We start from the raw sequence: 6,297 nt of genomic DNA, 5'->3' as shown, positions 1-6,297 counted from the left end.
CAGCCCCTTCTTGCCTGTAAGGTCTCTTTTGAGAAATCCGCTGACAGTCTGATGGGTACTCCTTTGTAGGTGACTGTCCCCTTATCCCTTGCTGCTTCTAGGATTCTCTCCTTCATTTTAGTCTTGGCTAATGTAATTATGATGTGCCTTGGTGTGTTCCTTCTTGGGTCCAACTTCTTTGGGACTCTCTGAGCTTCCTGGATTTCCTGGAAGTCTATTTCCTTTGCCAGACTGGGGAAGTTCTCCTTTATTATTTGTTCAAATAAGTTTTCCACTCATGGCTGTTTCTTTCCCCCTTCTGGTACCCCTATAATCTGGATGTTGGAACATTTAAAGATGTCCTGGAGGTTCCTAAGCCTCTGCTCATTTTTTTGAATTCTCATTTCTTCATTCCTTTCTGGTTGGATGTTTTGTTCTTCCTTCTGGTCCATTCCATTGATTTAAGTCCCAGTTTCCTTTCCATCGCTATTGGTTTCCTGGACATCTCCCTTCATTTCAATTAGTTTAGCCTTCATATGTTCCTCTAATTTGTGACTATAATCAACCAGTTCTGTGAGCATCCTGATAAACAGTGTTTTGAATTGTGCTTCTGAGAGGCTGGCAATTTCTCAGTCGCTGAGAGTTATTGGCTCTGGGACTTTGAGTTCTTCTTGCGCCATCTTTTGGGCTGTTCATGCCTATTCCATAGCAGGATCAGAGCCCTAAGGTGTTCACTAGAGCAGGGCAACTAAGTCGCTGGGTTGTGATGCTGTATGTGGGGGCGGGGTCAAAGAGGAACAATGGCGTCCCATCTGCCGCCCTGCCACCGCGGCCCCCACCGGTGCCACAGCTGCCACCGTCACCGGGCCCACTCGTTTTGTCCCACTGCACACAAGTGTGCCACCGCCGTCAGCCCTTGCCCCCTGGGGCCTGCGTGGTCCGTCTCACTGTGCGCGAATGTGCGACCACGGTCAGTCTGCCCCACACCCTGACTGGGTCGAGGCCACTTGCGTGCCTAGATCTGAGGATCTTTCCTGCTCTGAGGATCGACCCTGCTCTGCTGCTGGCTCCGCCCCTCTTACCTTCCCTGTTGAACGGTTAGTGGTTGTCGGACTTCCGTATAATTCAATTTTCTGTTTTGTGGCTTTGTCTTTGCTCTCCAAACCTTTGTTGTATTCAAACTTGGTTGTGGGAGAAGGCACAATGTTTCCACCTATGCCTCCATCTTGGCGGAAGTCCCTCACTGTGGTTTTAATTTGCATCTCTCTGAGAGCTAGCAATATTGAGCATCTTTTCATGTGTCTCTGGATTTTCTGTATGTCCTCTTTGGAGAAATGTCTGTTCAAGTCCTTTGCACACTTTTTAATTGGGTTGCCTGTCTTCTTAGAGTGGAGTCGTGTAAGTTCTTTGTATGTTTTGGAGATTAAACCCTTGTCTGAGGTATCATTGGCAAATACGTTTTCCCATATAGTTGGTTCTCTTTACTTACCATTTTGTGTGTGTGTGTAGTGAGAGCATCTGAAATCTACTTTCTTAGCAAGTTTCCATTTGCAATACAATATTATTAACTACAGTCATCATGTTGTACATTAGACCTCTGGACTTATTCATCAGACATAGCTGCAACTTTGTACACTGTGATGAAAATCTCATTTCCCCACCTCCCCACACAGGTCCATCTGTGTTGCCGCAAATGGCTGAATATCCTCATTTTTTTAAAGGCTGAATACTATTCTACATTATTGGCTCTTCATTATTGGCTCTACATTATTCTACATTATTGGTGAAATAAGAGATTTCATTTCAGAGCTACCCACTCTAAACATGATTCAAGGGGTTTATTATAAATCCAGATATACTTCCAGGCCCCATCCGTGGTTGTTTTGATTCATAGGAGATCTAGAGTGGGACCCAGAACTCTATTTGTAACAAGCACCAGTGACTCCGGTGCCGGAGGTGCAGAGAACATATTTTCCCAATCACTGATACAGTAGGTTGGGTGGTAATTCTAGAACACGGAGCACATTAGGAGCATGTCAGCCTTACGTGGGGAACCACGGGTGGGAGACACTCAGCACAGCATGAGGGTCCTGGATCCTTGGGAAAAGCATACAGAAAGGGAAGTTGGCACTGGCCAAATATAAATATTTCTTGGTTAAAATGTCTTGCCTAGGGTTGGCTCTGACTTATATAAGCAGAAAAACTTTACTCCCTTCTCTTCCGATGGCTTCTTCCCTCCAAGCCCCAGAAATCAGGTTAGAGTCGTTATGAAAGTCGTCATTATGGCTTAATTGAGCTTTTGTTGGGTACCCAGAGAAACTAACCATCATATATGATCTTTTTAACAGGAATGTGTTCTGATTTGCAATCAAAGTTTTAAAAGAAGCTTTTGGAACTCAACCCATTTATAAATTGGGCATTGGCTGATTCGTTGAATTTTCTTAATTTTGTTCTGAAGTTATTATAGGTACCTCAGATAATGACTAGAAAAGTTTTCTAGAGACTGAATGCCAAATTAATAATTTGATTTGATCTTTAGAATATATGATTACTGATATATATAACCCTAAGACTTACTAAATAGCAGTCTTTTTATTGCTTGCTATACCCACAATATACAATAAGAGGCAGCTACATACATTAATGTATACCTAAAGTATGTATTATATGCCTATATCAATGTCACATACATCACACATGCACAACATACTATGTAATCATCTCATATAATATGCACACATTACATGTACTTTATATAATATACTATAATGCATATATAGTAAATCAATTTAGGCACAAACAGTAATATGAGATGTTATGTGGCGGTCTACTCTGTTTTTACCACCTTTACACTGAAGTGATTAGAAGGATATGATCCCCATTATCCATACCACTTATTCAAAACAATATCTTGAAAATAATATTTCATATAATTTTCATAACTCTTTAAACATATTTTACAGATTTTTTTCCCCCAGAGTAGCCCCAAAGTTGCATGCTAAAGGAGCTCATAGCCAAATGCTAAATTTTGAATAGCAGCTGTGGCCTGTGGATTCCAAAGTGGATCAGATGAGCGAGTGGACCAGGTTAAGGCTATTCCCCCACCTACTCTGTAAAAACCAGTTCAAAGCAACCTTATCTGCAACAGAGGGAGACATTATTTTATTCTAAAACAGCAACCCCACATTGTTAGTCTAAAATACCTCCTGTTTATGCCCCTTGTGGAACTGATTTTTTTTTTTTTACCTTTTCCCATAAGCCTGCTTCCCACCACACCTCATGGAGGAGGCCGGCGAGGAGGGAGCCTTCCATTACCTGTTGGGCTTTCCCTGTTTGAGACGAAATTGGAAGAAAACTTTTTTCCTCATCCACCTGGCCAAGCCCAGGCACCCTGCCCTGGGAAGGCTCTGGCAGCCCCTTTCCTCTTGGACTGCATCCAACTAACACCCCAGGGTTAGACTCGCTGCTGCCTTACGCTGATCACACCCCTTCGCATTCCCAACTTAGGTTCTGTTCTGAGTGTTAAGGGTCCCCAAGTGGATATTTTAACATGGAATCTGCTTTTTTTTCCCTTGGTCTTTTGAAACATCCATAAACACCTAATAACTTTTCTTACCAGAAATACTGCAGCAGTTGTAAAAAAAAAAGAGAGAAAAAAAAAGAAAAAAAACACTAATGCTGTGCTTTGGGGCCTCCCCCTCCTCCCTCCATTGCACCCTTCCAGAAAAGTTTTTCAACAGCTAAACCTATTCCAAAAGTTTGTCAGGCCAACCAAAATCACAAACAAAACAAAACCCCAGGGCATTGAGGTAGTAAATCCCGTTTCTCAAGAGCACTCCCAGGAAAGCCTCGATAACTTTTAGTGAAGGCAAAAACATTCCCTCGTAAGATGGGAGATGAATAGCACTTCAGACATGAAGTGGGTCTTTTCAGTCAGAAAGTAAGTGTGCCTAGGAACTAAAAGCTCTAGAAGGCCAACAAAGGCGAAGCCTAAAAATCCAGCTTTTCAGCAGAAGCCGGGAGACACGAGGAGGAGACGCCCGCCCCTGAGTGTCTGTCCGCCGGTTCTCACTGCAGAGCAGCAGCGCCACCTCGTGTGCAAAATCTTGTTTTGTTTCCTCAAGGACCAGCTGGAAGCTGACACCCCTCTGTGCTCTGAACCATGGAGTCTTCACTCGTTTTCAGGAGAGCCTGCAAGTGGAGAAAACTCAGAAACACCATCCTCGACTTTCTCTGGAAAGGAGGAAATGGCAGGAATTTGTTATAAATACAGTCTCTAGCATAGCCTTGAGGACATTGTATTGGACTGTTTGTTTACTTACCTGACACTCTGACTGTGAGCTCTGGTGAGAAGAGACTGTCATCCATCTCTGCATTTCCAGGGCACCCCAGCTGTTAGCACACGGGTTGGCACACGGCAGAGACTCAACAAATGTCTGACAAATGGAAGGACTCATTGGAACTTTCAGATGGGAAAACAAACTGGCCAGAGCATCAATACTGAATGTTTCCCACCAACTAGCTCTGTAGGTTGAATTGCAAGAGTTAAAATTAGAATTGGATCAAAAACAAGAAATTAAATCAACTTTGAAATACTAAGATACGCTCATGGGACCAGAAGTTTCAGTGGTGGAAACTTAAGTGATTTCTAATTGACTTATCTGAAGGATAAATTACATTATAAATGAGAATTTCCTCAATAGATAACCTAAGCCCTAATGCTCAAATAATCTAGAATTCATCCTACAAATGCACATAAACCTAAATTAAATCTCATGTATTAGTGTACAGTTAGAGGTATTCTGGGGAATCTTAGTGACAAAACAATCTAAGAGCACTCATAACTACCTATCTTTCTAGGAGTCCTCTGTAGTGTTCTACATTCAAAAAGTCAATAAAGCTGATTTACCAAAAGTCACCCAGTGGTGCCCTGGCTGGTGTGGCTCAGTGGATTGAGCACCAGCCTGCAAACCAAAGGGTCACTGGTTTGATTCCCAATCACAGCACATGCGTGGGTTGCAGGCCAGGTCCTCAGTTGGGGGCGCATGAGAGGCAACCAATCAAATGTTTCTCTTGCACATCGATGTTTCTTTCCCTCTCTTTTTCCCTCCCTTCCCCTCTCTCTAAAACAATAAATAAATAAATAATTTTAAAAAGTCATCCACTGATGAGTTTTGCCTAATAGAACAAAGAAATTACATCCAATTCACACACACCCTTCATCTGTTGAGAACCACAGCAGTGAATTCAGCAAGCCAAAAAACCTTTAACGAAATTACACAGGCCTCAGACTCCAAAAACAGTCTCTCCATCCAAAACTTTTACAAATTCCAAGGCTAGAGAACAGTGTGACTAATTCTGACTAAAATAAAAACCAGCTGTCTGAAGCACTGTAATAACTACATATAAAAATTTAAGGACAATGCTCTGTGATTTAAAGGAGGATCGAGAAAGGTACAGAATGTAATGGCAGTGAGGAGGGGGCAGAGTTTGAGAGCAACTCAAACCCCCTTCTGACTCTCAAAGTTTGGCTCTAACCACAGCTCAGAGGGAGTACCCCCAGGGGTACTGACTTCTGACCAAAAGCCTTGAAAGGTGACAATCCCTCCTAAAGAGATTTGATGGTAAAAATTGTGTACATAGCATCATTACAAAGCCCTGATCACTGAAATAACTACAACAGTGTCCTGGATTATGTTTTTCATCATGAATGGAAATCAGAATCTTCATTCTCTTAGTTTGTGAAGTACACAAGATTTATACAGTGGCCCATTGTATTTCTATAATTAATTATTGTTTTCTTGTTTAAAGGTGCCAATTAAATCTTAGAGAATAGACGTCTTCTCAAATTGCAGAAGGAAGAAGATAAAAGAGCGAGAGTAAGGCTTAAAAAGCAGCTGTGTCTGAAAACGTAACTCTTTATAATTGGGCATTTCTACAATGCATATTAAAATGACCGTTCATAATGAGATATCACAATGAAAGGTTGTACTGAGACATCTGGTAATACCAGCCATGCCAGCCTAAAGTAAATACCAGCTGTGGGGGGAAACGTGTCTGCAAAGGGAAGGCATGCTAGAAATGCCGAAGCGCTATGTGGACATTTTTTTCTCGTCATAGTTCTGGAAAATGCATTGAAATAACTAACTGCCCTCCTTTCCCAGATGAGGAAATCCAGACACAAGGAACTGACCAGACCTAATCAGACCCCACCAGGCAGGACGGAGACTGGCGTGTGGAGCCTGCGTTCCAGTCCAGGGGAGGGTTTCCTGGACATCCAGCACTCTGCTAGGCACCGTGTTAGGAAACCATTTCATC

This window comes from Sturnira hondurensis, unplaced genomic scaffold (assembly GCF_014824575.4).
Source record: "Sturnira hondurensis isolate 20B ecotype Veracruz unplaced genomic scaffold, ASM1482457v3 Scaffold0021143, whole genome shotgun sequence".
Classification (NCBI taxonomy): Eukaryota; Metazoa; Chordata; class Mammalia; order Chiroptera; family Phyllostomidae; genus Sturnira; species Sturnira hondurensis.
This window is presented reverse-complemented; position numbering follows the sequence as displayed.